General features: G+C 38.0%; 1 non-coding gene across 1 annotated transcript; it reads left to right on the top strand.

The window, feature by feature from the left end:
- The first annotated feature begins 528 nt into the window (after nt 1-528).
- On the top strand, nt 529-635 carry LOC141625162 (small nucleolar RNA R71). The gene has a single exon (XR_012534958.1). It is a non-coding gene; the product is annotated as a small nucleolar RNA R71 (small nucleolar RNA).
- The last annotated feature ends 15,713 nt before the right edge of the window (nt 636-16,348 follow it).

The raw sequence follows: 16,348 nt of genomic DNA, 5'->3' as shown, positions 1-16,348 counted from the left end.
ATCAAAGCATTGGTCATTGGATTGATTGTAAGAGGGTTGATTTTGATAACCTTGGCTTTGGTAAAAGGGTCTTTGAGCTTGGTTTCTCATTGGAGGTGGGGTGTATGTTGGTTGAGAGTTTTGAACATTTTGGCTTTTATATGAAAGATTGGGATGGAATTTGGTATTCTCATTGTAATAGTTGGAATAAGGGGTGCCACTCTTGTATGCTTGGAAAGCATTCACTTCTTCACTTGTTCCCCTACATTCACTTTGGTCATGGCCTTCTCAAACTTCAAATTAATGGTGTCAATGTGAGCACTTAGTTGAGCACCTAATTGAGTAATGGAATCCACCTCATGCTTTCCTCCTCTAGTAGCCTTCCGAGGTCTACTATATTATGAGTTATGGACCGCCATTTCTTCAATTTTGTTCCATGTTTGATTGTCATCAACTTCGGTGAACATACCATTGGATCCCATATTGAGAATGTTTCGAGAGTCTTCATATAGACCATTTCAAAATTGTTGCACAAGGCACCACTCGCTAAGTCCATGGTGTGGACAAGAACGACAAGTGTCCTTGAATCTCTCCCATGCTTCATACAAAGATTCCTCATCCCTTTGTTTGAACCCGATGATTTGGGCTCTCATCATGTTAGTCATTTCCGGAGGATAGAATTTCTTGTAGAAAGCAAGTGCCAAATTCTTCCAAGAATCAATACTAAGAGTAGCCTTGTCTAGGCTTTTCAACCATTGTATCGCGGTACCAATCAAAGAAAAAGGAAATAAAACCCATCGGATTTGGTCTTGAGTAACTCTGGTTTGCGAAATCGCATCACAATAGTCACAAAAAGTCTCCATATGTGAGTGAGGGTCTTCACTAGACATCCCCCCAAATTGACTTCTCTCAACTAGTTGTTTAAATGTGGATTTGGCAATAAAATTACCGGTTAAATGTTGTGGTGTAGGAGTACTATTTGGTAGGTTCTCCTCGGTTGGTACAGAATGTGATGAGAATTTAGGCATTGTGGGTTGATTTTGTGGTGGGTTTTGTATTAGGTTATCCTCTCCTTCTCTTGCAAAAGGGTTGGTAAACTGAATGTTATTTGGTTGAATGTCCTCAATTTCTCCAATACGTCTCAAAGTACCTCTTGCAAGTCTTCTATTGTTGGTCAAAGTTCATTCAATTTCAAGATCAATGGGTAACAACTTACCTTGTGATCTTCTAGATATGCAAAATATTAAACAACTCGAAAACAATTAGAATAACCTTGAGGAGATGGACTTCCACAAGGTAAAGAAAGACACAACTAAAAACAATTAATGAAAATCAAATCAAGTTAACACCGTCCCGGTCAACGGCGCCATTTTTTGGTATCGGTTAAAACTCGTCGCCAAAAGCTACCTAACCAAAACAATATTTATAACTTCACAAACTACTCTTAGCAAAGAGGTAAGTAAAGGTCGGATCCCAAGGGACGGGTATTGATGTAGGATTTTCAATTGCAAATGGTTGTGTCTTAGGGTGTCACAATTTGGGTTGAGATAGGAGATCAAACAAACTAATCAACAATATAAAAGCAAGGTAATAAAAACAAGCAAGGTGATTAAAATGAGATGTAAACAATTGATTAAAAGCACTAGGGTGTCATGGGTTCATAGGGGATTCATGAGATTTGATCATACAAACATGTTCTCTACTAGATGCAAGCACTTATTATTGTGATGGGATCGAGTTGGTGTATAAGCTTACAATCCCCAAGAAGGTTTGGGTCCCGGAGCCGAATCGATTAGATTGTACAACACATACAAGTCGACTTAGTCCTTCCTATTCAACTACATACATGGTCTAATGAGACTCGAGTTGGTGTATAAGCTTACAAGTCTCATTGAAAAGATAGGTGATGGGTAAAAAATGCAAGGATTCATAGGCTCGTATTTCATCAAACATAACACGTGCATAAATTAAAATAACAACAAGCAAGCAAATTAATTATGGAAATATATTAGATTCAGCATGAATCAATCCCCATGTTGGTTTCCCCTAATTCCCCATTAACCCAAGTTAAGGAAACCTCTCACTCATTATCAAGTTTAACATGCTAACAAGGTTGTCAATCATACTAGCAAAGCAAAACATGATGAATAATTGAAAATGATTAACAATAATTAAACAAGGTTAAGAGAGAATTATACCTATGAAGATGATTCCAAATAATAATACAAAGAATAATAGAAGTACTTGATGATTAATGGAAGGTTGTCAATGTTAGGTTTGTTTACCTATTATTAGACTCGTCTAATAATGAACTAATTAACTTCTTAATTATTTGTTCTTTAGATCTATTGCATGCATAACAAAATAAGAGATTTATAAGAAAACAATGTCCCTTACATTGTTAATTTCGGTTTTGTGGGCACAAGTAAGGTCTCCTACCTTCACTTGTTCTTGAGCTATGATGAGTATTAGGATGATCCTCCAAAGACTCCAAATATAGAAGCCACTCCTCTTGATTGCACCCAAGATTATCCCTTATCTCTACTAAATAATATTTACTAGATATTTGTTTAGTAGTTTATCTTAAAATTGATTACTAATACTCATATATTACACTAATAATATTACTAATTTCATTTTGAACAATTTAGATTAACATTTCTCTAGTTTTTGAGAAAGATGAACAAGTAAGAGAGACGTATGCATTTTTGCATGTAGTATGTATGAATGAATGAATTGTATATGTGCAAAAATGAACCCAAACTACTCTTAAGGAGTAGTATGGCCGGGTAGCTTATGTCCAAAAGGGCATCTAGCTTTTCTTTGTGCTCTTACCAAAATATAGACTTGTACGGCTATGAATAGGTTAGGCATCATTAGCTTATTTTATCTCATAAAATAATTCACCCACTAACACCCATCATTCTCATTATTTCGGTCCATATACATGTAAAATGGACTACCATTTTATTTTGTCAATTTGTCATTTGTCACACAATATGTCACATGTAGTATTTTACATGTTATTAATTAATTTAATGCATATTTATCACATAAATATCATTTTATAAATTAATTAAATTACATTCAACAAATTGACTAGTGATACTTGATCACATAAATAAAATGGGTCATTTAATTATAATTCACAACATCTTGCAATTATAATCAACCATTCATTCTTATCTCTATTGTTTCTCAAACAATAAACAATTTTAGTAATAAAACATTTTTATTACTAAAATAAATCTTATTTAATCCCATTACAATAAGATAAATATATTCTCTCTCACAAATGAATTGTTCAATTTTAAGGAATTGATTAACTTGTATCGTCATACAATTAATCAACTTTACAGATAAGGGCATCATCCTTTAGGTGTGACCTTAAGGGATCAACTGACCACCACCGTCCTACGACAGTAACGTCAAATTCTAGCAAGCCAATCATTACCGATTAATTTTGATCAGTGTACTATATAATTGAATCATCCCTTATGTACTTTTTATATGAGATTTAATTATGATATTATATCATGTGATCGTACTATTGTTGAGGAAACATTTTCTAACAATCTCCCACTTGTCCGAGACAAGTGTGCATCACCAATTCTCTTCTCCTATTACAATATCCCACTCAATGCAAGGTGTCTTCCAGGTCGTACTTGCACTTAATCATATCTTGAGTGGTTTCCTCGATCTGGAGAGTAACTGTCTGACTGGAATTATCGACCATAGATACCTTCCGAGCGTGGCCACGCATTTCAAGTTAACTTCTCCTCGAGTGGCCTTGAGATTTCAAACAACCCTGACAAGGGGTGGACAATTCCTATCGCACTATTCCCTTTGTTTAGCCACAGTTCATCATAACCCAAAATATACCCAGTTTGACTTCATTTACGATAGTCGTAGAGCATAAATCAAAGCTAATCAGAAATTTGTGCCAACTTGGGTGAATAGTCTCTAGTCAAAAGAATTGACTCATAAGAATACTATAGTAGCTCTTGCCACGACCAGGCTTTATGAATTACCAGAACTCTATAAGCGGTTACTGCCCGACCGAGTGTCCCATACAGTTTGCCTATGTGATCGACTAGTCATCCCATATGACTCTATGGCACTTGAACTTGCCATCAATCGCATCACACTCTAGTCACTTTAAGACGTCACCTCATATAAGTGACTAGGGGCGAATACCATGTCAATCCAGTTCACTTTAATGGGGTTCAATTTGTCTCTACAACCCATTCGGATAAGACAAGTTAACGGGTGAGTTTAATGAAACTCAAACGATAAATGCGATTATCACATATGAATAGTCAATACACTATTACTACTTCATATCTTATAATTTTTAGTGTATTATAAACACTTAGTTAAAAATGCAATAAAAGCTTGGCAAGTGGATATACCCTATGTCCATATATTCCAACTTTATCAATTGCTATTTTCTTCTATTCAATGTTATCTCTAATAACTTGAATTTATTTCTAAGTATTTGTCTAGTCTTCTTACTAGACTTGGGCTCTTTATCTTGAAAGATGCTCCCACTGTTATCACATAACCTGTGATAAAGTCATTTGTAGAGGGATTCACCCTTAATCCCTACGTTGACCATTTTATCACAACATACTTAGAATCCTTTTGTAGAATTTGCAATGCGCGAAACTAAAACACTTTTTTAGTCTCTTACTCCTTAGTCAATAAGACATCCTAGGATTTCAACAAATCCCTTTAAGTTTGGAAACTAAAGTTTGTGCAACCCTTCAACACATAACTTAGTTTATCATCCAAACATATGAACGAATCCTTAATTCTTCTCAATAATATCAAGGATGTTCTTTAAGGCATTCACAAGCCATATCATGGGGATTATCTTGTTATTGACTTAAAATGCCCTAGGCATATATTACATCACGGCATATGCGTCTGTTGGCATACATGATCATTCTAATGGCGGAAACATTAGAAATCGATTTCATGTAATCAACAACTTAATAGGTTCAGTGAACGACTATGACTCCATCATAGTAATTCCACTTCTATCAACATGAATAGCCTATTCAACCTTGTTGATGTACAACAGATACGAAAGATCTTATCCTTATAAGACTCTCAACTCTATGCCAATATACTCTCACATAGATTCAAAATCTAGAATACTTTGCACCCTTTTCCAAGTCCCCCAATCACTCTTGCCAGAAGAGAGCATTGGTACATTATTCTCAATAAGTAATATGTTATCAACATATAAGACATGGAGAAACAATTCTAGCACCCACTAAACTTCATGTATAATCATGATTCTTCAATCATGTGAATGAAACCATTCACTATTATCACATGAACGAAAAGTATAATCCTTTAAACCTTGCTTAAGACCATCTTAGGATCACTTAAGAAAGCTACGCATAAGATGTTAGGATTCTTAGATCTTCAACTAAGGTTTTGTGTTTCAAGCGCTTCCTTCGTTAAATTCCCATTTTAGAAAAGCGAATATAAATTTCATTTGCCATTCATCATCAAATGAAATGCGGCAATTCCTAACATAATTAATCTTAATCAACATCTTCATGTCAATCTTATGCATTTGAGTACTCTAAAACTCTATTTACCTTTAAAGAGACCCTCGCTTTAAAGTAAATATACTCTTGAGTAACAACTTTTGGATTGTAATGCTATGGCTCGTATTTAACAAGGTCGATTTGGGACAAGGTCATTATACCATTACTTTCGCAAAGCAATATTTTAACAACAAGACATTTGTGATAAACTCCCACTGAACTATATTCCCCCTCTATCGTTATAGATTATAGTTCCATTACTTTCACAAAGTAACATTTTAACTATAATACATGTTTGTAACGATCTCATCTACTCCCACTCTATCTCTCAGAAATACCTCTATTTTCTTGAGAGATAGCTTTGTGAGTTACAAACATATATATGGTGGAGTATTAGGAGTTTATCTAGACTATGCATTAGCTTTCAAAAGGCCATCCCTATCATGGCAGTTTGATTTATGTGATATGCGAGTCTGATCCATGTAATTTGTTAAATAGACTCTCTATTTTAGGTATCTCATGGTTGACCATCTGTTTAGAATTACTTGTCCGTTTTGGATTGCAAATTCCCAAAATTGAGTTCAACAACTCAAACCAACTCATATTTGTTTGATCTTATGGGTGGTGACACTAGGTCATAATCCATCTTTAATAATCAAATTTATTACTAAGATCTTTGACACTACAATTGGATCGTAATGCTTTAGTACTTTGTTCAATTGGTTCTCTACATTATTTAGAAATTTCTCAAATTTCTCAAATGCATCACTTTATATTTGATTAAGTAAATATGCCCATATCTACTTAAATCATCGGTAAAAGTGACAAAGTAGTCATAAATTCTCCTTGCGGTGATGCTCATTAGAATACATACATCGGCATGTATTAGTCCCAACAAATCACTTGCTCGTGTCCCTTTACCACTAAAGGAAGTGCAAATAATTTTGCGAAGGAGATAAGATTCGCATATTCCATATGATTGAAAATCAAATGGTCCAATAAATCTAGTCAACACTAGCCTTTTATTGCGTTTCTCATTTATGTAACCTAATTGAAAAAGCCAAATGTACAAATCGTTTGGATTAATAGTTTGAGTCCTTTTGGATCGTATAATTATGAAGATATCTTTGCTTGAGTTGGAAGTGTCTAAAACTTGTATATCATAAAGACAAGTGACATGGCTCACAGCCATGTCTATTTTCAACAAAATAAATCCTTTCATGTCTAACATAGAAATGGAAATAATGTTTTAGACAAGGTGGGTACATAATAACAATTATGTAGATTACAACTCGAACTTGTTTGCTAAAACAAGTACATAAATCTCTCTTGAAGTGGCGGCTACCCGAGCTCCATTTCCTTGTCGGCGATCCACATCACCCTTGTTTAGCTTTTCCACTTTTCCAAGTCCCACTTGGAGTGTTAAGTTTAACTTTGATATCTTCCAAATACTTGGGGCAATTACGCTTCCAATGGCCCATGACATTAAAATAATGACATTCATGGTAGAATTGGGCACCCTTCTTGGTTTTGTGGTAGTCTCACTATCAACTTCCAATTCACAATCGGATTTGGGCTTCTCACCCATCTTTGGCTTTCCTTTATTAATACCAATACTCCTTTCAGTTGCAAGGACACTCTTTCTAGAACTCCCACTTAATTTGATATTTCTCCTTGTTTCATCAAACAAGGATAACTTGGAATTTGTGAGATTCTCCTCATATGATCCTCTTACCTAAGAGGTGGGCATGAGTATGGGAGTGGGAGGTGTAGAAGTAGTAAAAAGATAAAGATTCCCATCTTCACTAATGCTAAAGCGTAATACTCTAATTGGGTCGTTGATATACGAGAAGCATTTTTTATTGAATGATTGGAGCCATGAATTAAATGTGATCGGTGTAGGATCTATTAGATGAATCGATTGCAAATAAATAACTACACAAACTTGGGTCAAACTAGCACCTTTAGTGTGAAACGGGTTGATCTTTAGTAAACTGGTTGTTTATTGCGGGGAAGGTGCTTGCCTTCCGTCATGGGTCGTCAACAAGGGAGATGGTCTGGATTTGTCCTAGAATCTCTTGAGATAGGCTCGTCCTAAACTGGGGTTATAGTGAGGTTTCTATTGCAAGACATGGAATAGGTAAGAAAAGGACACGGAGTTTCAGGTCCTCTTCAACATAGAATGGAACATCATATAAGTGTACTCACATAGACTGACATGTTGTTGTTCGTTTTAAAATGTCCCAAATCGATTCTTGTTGTCGCAGGAAAAGGATAAGAGAAGAGACATGATAGAATATATGGATTGAAAATTGTACCATTATTGAAATGAATAATAAATGTACTTAACATAGACTCGAGAAGACGCGTGACTCGTGGGACAGCACCCAGGTTGTCACTAGGAATGGAAATGGACACAAAGAAAGACACTAGAAAAATTATGGGGTAGAAAGCCTAAGACTCAGACTCGGATCCAGACTTCGACTCGATCTTAGATCTAGACTCGTAATCATCGGCCCATGCTTGAGCATTTTCCCTTCCAGCAACTGGCTTCGACATCCGGCTTTGAGCATTCACCCATTTGAGCACCTCGTCCTCATCATTGGGAACACTGAAAGGATAATAGTCAAGAAAAGTTTCCTGATAAGTTGCATATCCATGAGGATCGCCTAAGCTACCTTGTGGGTTAAAGGTTGAGAGGGACAACCTTCCGCTTTCGATCATATCCTGAATGACGTTTTTTAATTTGTAACATTTCGCTGTATCATGCCCTTTGCCTCTATGGTATTTGCAGTAGGCATTCTTATCCCAGAATTTGGATTTCTTATCTGGGTTAGGCGTAGGTCCAATAGGCTTCAACATTCGTTGTTCCATGAGTCTCTGAAAGGCATCGGCGTATCTAATACCAATGTTGGTAAATTTCCTAGGAGATGTGCCCTTATTTTCGAAAGCCTTTGTAAATGGCCTTGGAGGATTGTTAGGTTTCTTTGACGAGGGTCCATGAGCTTGCCTCTGTTGATTTTGATTCCCGAATGAGAAGAACTATGAATAGATTGTCCATTTGTTGCTTTCTCCTTTGGACTGTCAAGTTGAGGGTTTGTCTGGACACTTTTCATTTTGAGAGGTTGGGCATCAAGCTTCTTACCCATTTCGGCGAACTGGTTTTCAATGTTGGAAAGTCGAGAGTTTAGGCTATCAATAGCTCCCTCTATTTTGGAAAATTTGTTGTTGAAGGCAATGGAAAGCATGAGCATTCCACTTTGGATATCATCGTCTTCGAGGACATTGATTTCTCCGTCATCAAAAGGATCGAGGAGATGAGAATAGTCTAGAGATGATTATCCATCATGTTTAATGGTATTATTAGACCCAAGAGGGTCGGTCTTCTTGGATTGCCCGACAGAAGGTGGCTTAGGAAGCTTGCCCTCTTCGATCATATCTTGGATGGTGTGTTTCAAGAGAAAACACTCTTCAATATCATGACCTTTACCTTGGTGATATAAGCAGTATTTGTTGCCCTTCCAGAGGTTCATCTGTTTCTCTAAAGGTGGATCCGGAGTCGGTCCTATTGGATGTAGCTTGCCTTGGGCAGAGAGTCTCTTCAAAGCATCGGCATAAGACATGCCTAAATCGGTAAGCACCCTTTGATGCCTCCCAGGTTTCCTTTCAGCTGTTTCCGGCTTTCTAGGACGATGGTTATTGCAAGAGGTAAGCTTTGGACGACCTAGACTAGAGGTTTCTCTAAGTGGTGTGTTCTTTTCCACCATTCTATTCTCGAGCATGAGGACGCGAATGCTCAAATTTTCCACTGTAGCTTGAACTCCTAGGACCATGGCATAAACATCTTGGACAGACACGGTGATGGTGGCTTGATCTGCTTCGGGACTTTGCTGACTGACAGAACTTGCTGGATTCCTACTCGACAGAAATGACGCGCATTATAACTCGATTCGACATGGGATCACGCATACTAAGGCAACAAACAAAGGAAGAGATAAGATGACAAATCTAGACTCGATTTGTGAATTCATGTAATGTCGTGAGCGACTTCTCGTGTTTGAATTCACGGTGCTTGACTTTTAATTTTAGACTCGAGTGTTAACTTTGACGGAGTGACCCTCATATGATTGCCCTTATTGACGGGATTGATGACACATGTTAATTCTAAGACGTGTTTTTAAGTTAGACTTGACTCGAGGTTCCGGTATGTGTGTCCCGAACGTGTCATTAGGAGAATTCAAGAAACGTATTTTGGAATGACTCGATGTGTTAGCCTCGAGTGTGTGAGTCGAGGTGTGGAAATGTTTAGATCGTAAATGAAGGGGTAGGGGGTCCAAAATGACGGCGTGACGCCTTAGGACTTGACTTGAACTTGAAGTGACCCAAAATGTAAAGGAAGACGAGTTTATGACTCGACAGAGTTCCGACTAGGACATAGTCGGTTTGAATTTTGACTCTAACATAGCCCAATTGAATTTATATATTTACATTTACATGGTTTGAAAAATATTTTGGTTTTTTTTTTTGAATTTGTTTTTTGGATTTTTATTTTACACGGATTTTGAAATGGGTATTAGGCCCGAAGTTTGACTCGACATTTGGACAGAGTTTCGGCTTATTTTGTGCTATTTTGAAAATGTTTACATTTTGAAAAGGATTTTATTTTACAAAATTTCGTCATGGTTTTGTTTATAAAATGGTGATCACATATGATACAAGCATATATACAAGCATTATAACGGGATGCTGAGTGCATTTAAAAGGGTTTTGGTTTAAAGGGTGAGTTGCCATACCGAACAATCAAACCCGAAGTCTGTGGAGAGGCTCGTACCAAACAAGAGTAAGGCCGATTCCTAGTCCATTTCCTCAAGTAGTGAAAGTCCTTGATACAAACAAGAGTAAGTACCATGGTATGGATGACGTCAATCGTTATCCATCCTTAGGCCCAAATAAGAATTAGGACCGTTCAGACGGGACGATTGGTTGAGTTGGTTGGGTTGGCCTAGGAAGGCCGAATGAAACGATCTAGGAAGACCGAGTTATGAAAACCGACAATTGTCTTGTACAAACTATTCCCTAACCTTGTTCAAGTTTCACCCTTTTGGCTACACGTAAGGGTATTATCCCCAGCGGAGTCGCCAAACTGTGGACATGGGCCACGGGGGCGCTTGGGAACAAGCGTTTGCATTTGTGGAGTCGCCACCAATTTATTGTGGAAAATTGGAAACCGTTCGAATACCTCGTGCCATGTCAAGACACAAAGTAGTGACATGAACACCAAGAATTCGTTACCCTTAGCATTCTATGTCTAGAATGACTCTCGTGGATGCCAATGAACACGGATGTTCACAAAGATCTGGAGTAAGGGGTGAGGGTACGTATTAGGAAGCTCTTTTGATCGAACACCTAATCCCGCCCGCCTCGATAGCGGCCTCTACTAATGATTATGGAAATTATTCATACTCGATATATTGTCGATTATATGCATGCAATGCAACATCCAATAGATTATTCCTAATATGTGAAGAATTAGACTAAGTCGGTTAACACGTAATTTAACATGCAATTGGGTCGAAGTAGGAATTTAAGTTCAATTACATGTGAAGGCATGCAAGTGATACAATAAAAGGAATACAATAATAAATACAATAATGAAAATTAGAATAATTACAACGGGTTTAATGATTTATGTCGAAAATACCTTTGAAACGGATAATTTGGGAAAAAAAAGAATAAACAAATAAACGAACAGGAATTAGGCGATAATACGATTAATATTAGATTAAACACGTAATTAATAAACTAGGTCAAGGCAACACGGGAGTTCAGAGACAGAAATCAACCAAGAACAAAGCGCAATGAGAGCCGTCCCTTGAAAAAAGGCGCAGCATCAGCGTCTGTTCCTTAACGATTAAAGTGTAGAAGCGGAATTGCAAGTCGTTAAAATTCGTTGGTGATTTAAATGATCGATTATATTATTTACTCAGATGAAAGTGATTAATAGGTTATTTACATGTGATTGACGGTCATGAAACCGATAAACATGGAACAAACGAAATAGGACGAATTATTTACAAGATTAATGAGATTAATAATTAACAAATTAAGGAACTAACTAATTAATTAGGTTAAATATGACGGATTAATGATGGACTAATGATGAATATGATAATAAACAGGTAGGAATATATCAAAAGTCGAATTCCAGAAACCCAATATGAATGAATCGAATTTCTACAACCCGGTTTGACTTTAATGACGAAAACCCGCAAATATTGGTTATTTGGGATTTAAGTCGGGAATTTAATGACGAATTATATGTTAACGATGATGAACAATGTGTTAAATTATCATGTGAACGAAATAAGAACAAACAAAGACGAAGGAAAACAAAAGATGAAATCAACAAAGGACGAAGGAAGAAGAAGAGAAGCAGGAACGACGGCAACCTCAGGAAGAGGCGCAGCAAGTGCTGCGTCCTTTCCAAGAGGTGCAGCAGTTGCTGCGTCCCTTCTCGACGTCTGTCTCCTGTTAATTCGTAAAAAGGGTTTAAACAAAGGGTTTAGAAATCGGTTTTAATTATATTTTCGACATAAATCTTACAATATGATTACAAAAATAAATAACAATAAATAAAAGAAGGATTTACACCCTCAGACTTACATGTTTGACGAAACGAGATGAACTAAGTTTACGATTAGTGATGCTCGACTCGAATGTAACGAAAGTGCCCTCGTAAGAGGAAAACGATTAAGATTAATTAAGTTGATTATTGTGGAGTTGGTCAAATTGGTCGGTCATGCAAAACGAGGCTGGTACTCAGAAGGATCCGAGCTTACGTGGTCGAATGTTCAAGCACGTAGACGACAAAAAGTAAGAACGCGGTCTAGAATGCAAAGGGAGAAGAGAAGGGCGGACACTCGCGTGAGAAATATGAGAGGCCGAAGGTCTCTATTTATACTAATCACACGACGGAATTATGGTAAGAATAGGATACGGAAGGAAAGATCCGGAAATAACCGACTTAAGTTAAAACACAGAAACTTGGACAAAAAGAAAGTCCTGAGAAAAGGCGCAACAGGTGCTGCGTTCCTTGGAAGAGGTGCAGTAGGTGCTGCGCCCTTTCCTTAGCGGGTTCCTCCTGCGCAAGAAAGCGCGTTTGACAGCCTGTCGTATTGTCGGCATAAATTTCTCTACAAGACTCGGAATAAAGTGATTTCGGTGGCGTTGGAAAGCTAAGAGAAAGATCTAGAATGGGACCTCGTAAAATGGGCCTAAAGGTCGGGTTATCATTTTAGCTAAATGAAATTCACATTTTGTAACGTAAACTTTTAGTTTAGCCCAAAGAAGTGACATGGGACTCAAAATGAGATATACCCATAACATTTTATGACATCCTAATCTTAGGTAGACAAGCACATGGCTTTTGACTCGGGATTTGACGGTTTTAGGAAATGAAGACGGTTTTTGACCCAGACTCCAAATGTACTCTCATTACTGCCAAAACGACCGTAATGACACCTAGATGATGACCATGAGGTAGACACAAGTGTATGAGCGATCACTTGACGATAAACTTACGACTGTCACAAATCGTTCCGCGTACCAAACATGCGGCCCAATCATCACCAGGTGGTTTGCGGGAGGTGCAGAAATGAAGTGTCTACAGGATGATAGAGGATGTCTTAGTAGAAGTAGATAACCTCATCTTTACGGCCGATTTCTACGTCTTGGACATGGAAACAGATGCTAGTTCGACCCCCATTCTCTTAGGCCGACCATTCATGAAAACCTCCAACACAAAAATTGATGTTAAGAGTGGGGACGTAACTATGGAATTTGGAGAAAAGAAACTTGTCTACAATATATATGATGCCATGAAAAAACCCAATGACTTGCATTCATGCTATTTCATAGATATATTTGAACCATTGGCAAACAATGTGTATAACTTGTGTCACAAGGACCCCCTTGAGGTGGTTCTCACTAATGACTTGAGCAAAGAAGGGTTGCGTTTTTTGTTATCTCAAGATGTGCAGGAAAGCATAGGAGAATTGTAGAAAGACGAACCCTTAGTTGACGAGAAGGAAATTGAGACTAGCAAAAATAAGGAGACGACTCCAGCTCAAAGCGCAGCCTGTGCAGAGGGGCGTAGCCTGCGCTTTGGACTGGCACCCTTCATAACTAGCCTTGCTCAACTCTTTTAGTCAAAAGGGTACCTTTCTCCCACTTTAAGCCAACCTCGATAGACCACTCCCTTCGATAATTAAACCCCCAAAATGCAACCTCAAACCCCTTCCAAACCACCTTAAATACATCTTTCTTGGGGAGAATGATACACTCCCTCTAATCATCTCCAACAAACTCCAAGGAGACAAAGAGGAAAGGTTAGTAAGCGTGCTCAAGAGATACCAAGGGGCATTTGGGTGGAGCATTGCCGACATCAAAGGGATAAGTCCAAGCACGTGCATGCACAAAATTAGGTTGGAAGGAGTAGCAAAACCCATGAGACAACATCAAAGACGACTTAACCCACCAATGATGGAAGTGGTGAAAGAGGAGGTCATAAAGCTACTTCAAACGAGAATCATTTACCCCATTAGTGATTCTCAATGGGTAAGCCCAACTAAATTTGTACCGAAAAGGGTGGGGTGACAGTAGTCGAGTACCCAAGGGGCATTGATTCCCACCCGTTTACAAAGGGGATGGAGTGTATGTATCGACTATCGCCGCCTTAACCAAGTTACTCTCAAAGACCGTTTTCCCTTACCCTTTCTAGATCAAATGCTAGAAAGGTTAGGAGGAAAGGAATATTATTGTTTCTTGGATGGGTACTCCGGATATTTTCAAATCCCTATTCAACAAGAGGACCAATCCAAAACAATTTTCACTTGTCCTTTTGGTACTTTTGCATATCACCGAATGCCTTTCGGATTGTGCAACGCACCCGAAACCTTCCAACGTTGCATGATGAGCATCGATTATGTGGAGCGTATATTGGAGGTCTTCATGGATGATTTCACCATCCACGGAGACTCCTTTGAGTCGTGTCTAAACCACCTAGCTATGGTCCTCATACGGTGCATAGACTCTCACCTCGTATTAAATTCCGAGAAGTTCCATTTAATGGTGAGTAGTGGCATTGTGCTAGGACCTATAGTGTCGAGAAGAGGGATTGAGGTGGATGTGGCAAATGTTGAAGTGATTAAAAGCTTGCCATATCCACCTAATACTCGAGACGTTAGGTCGTTTTTAGGGCATGCCGGTTTTTATAGGCGGTTTATAAAATTTTTCCAAAATTTCTAACCCCCTTTTCATGCTTCTACACAAAGATACGGAATTTTTGTTTGATAATGATTGTAGGAAGGCATTCGATTTGCTCAAGAAGAGGCTTGTTTCGGCTCCAATCATCCAAGCACCAAAGCGGGACCGTCCATTTGAGAAAATGACAGATGCAAGTGATTATGCTATTGGGGCCGTGTTGGGGAGAAAAGAAGACAAAGCTTCCTAGGTGATCCAATATGCATCCTCCCTTCTTAATGAGGGTCAAAATAATTACACCACTACCGAGAAGGAGTTCTTGGCGGTTGTGTATGCCCTTGAGAAATTTCGTTCCTACTTATTGGGCGTTAAAGTAATCGTCTACACCGACCACAAAGCCATCACCCAACTTATGGGAAAGAAAGACACTAAGCCAAGGCTTATGCGGTGGGTCCTTGTTAGGCCTGGAAATCCGCAGACCTCCCTGATCAGTATCTCATCTTAACCTGACTACCAGGCTGTCAGGCTATCAGGACACAAGAAGATAGGCATGTGGGGTAATATCCGTATAAAACCCTTAAATTATAGGACTATAACGTAAATTTAATATGCGATTTAATGTCATAAACGAAACACAACAAAGAAACGATAAAGCATAAGAAATAACCTCGGGTTCTTTGAGATGCGGCCTAAGAACAGAAATCAAAGTAGATTTCCTCCTAATCGATACACCCAAGACCGTCTGAGACTATGCCCTTGTGCTAGAAATGTATTCTCTAATTGCCTTGCAATATTGAGAGAATTGTTGTGAATTTTTACGATGTGAGATCTAGAAATTTCAGAGGAAAAATGCCTCCAAAACCCTAATATTCTTGCAAATGAAAAATGATTAGGTTACAAAAGAGAGAGAGCCTCTCTTTTGTTTGCTTCATTCGGCCAAACCGTGAGCCCTCATGGGAAGTGGGCTTCCACTTCCTCTTAATTTTAACTCGTGGTCCGGCTCGAAAAAAGCTAATTGTATATGACGCGGTTTCATTATAAATTGTCATCGGTTATCGGTTATTAAAGCATCAACTAATAACACTGATTAGTTGAAATATTAATACATGTCCGACAAAGACAATATTGTATAATTAATTCAATATACATCAATTAAATATAATCGTTTATATTTAATTTACGAATTAACCGCTTAATTAGTCTTAGCCATTATTATTTAATCCGTATTAAATAATCATCTCAACATCGCGTTTGACTAATTATTAGTCAATGACTCCGACTAACTGCTTAGTCAACTTTGGCATCAACATGACTGTATTTTCATACCGTCACATCTCTCAAACGTATCCTATAGGTGTGACTTTTAGGGACCAGTTGATCACCGCCATCTGTATGACAATAACGTCAAACTTATCTAGCAAGCCAACCGTTATTGATAAATGTGGACCAACTGATAATAATACAAAAGTATACCCTTTGATCCTTTTAGAGATTTAAATGTTATTGCACTAACTGTAGAGGACACCAGCCCCAACAAGCTCCCA

The sequence above is a fragment of the Silene latifolia genome, chromosome X (assembly GCF_048544455.1).
Source record: "Silene latifolia isolate original U9 population chromosome X, ASM4854445v1, whole genome shotgun sequence".
NCBI lineage: Eukaryota > Viridiplantae > Streptophyta > Magnoliopsida > Caryophyllales > Caryophyllaceae > Silene > Silene latifolia.
Note: the sequence above shows the minus strand (reverse complement) of the source record. Positions and strands in the feature narration are given on the sequence as shown.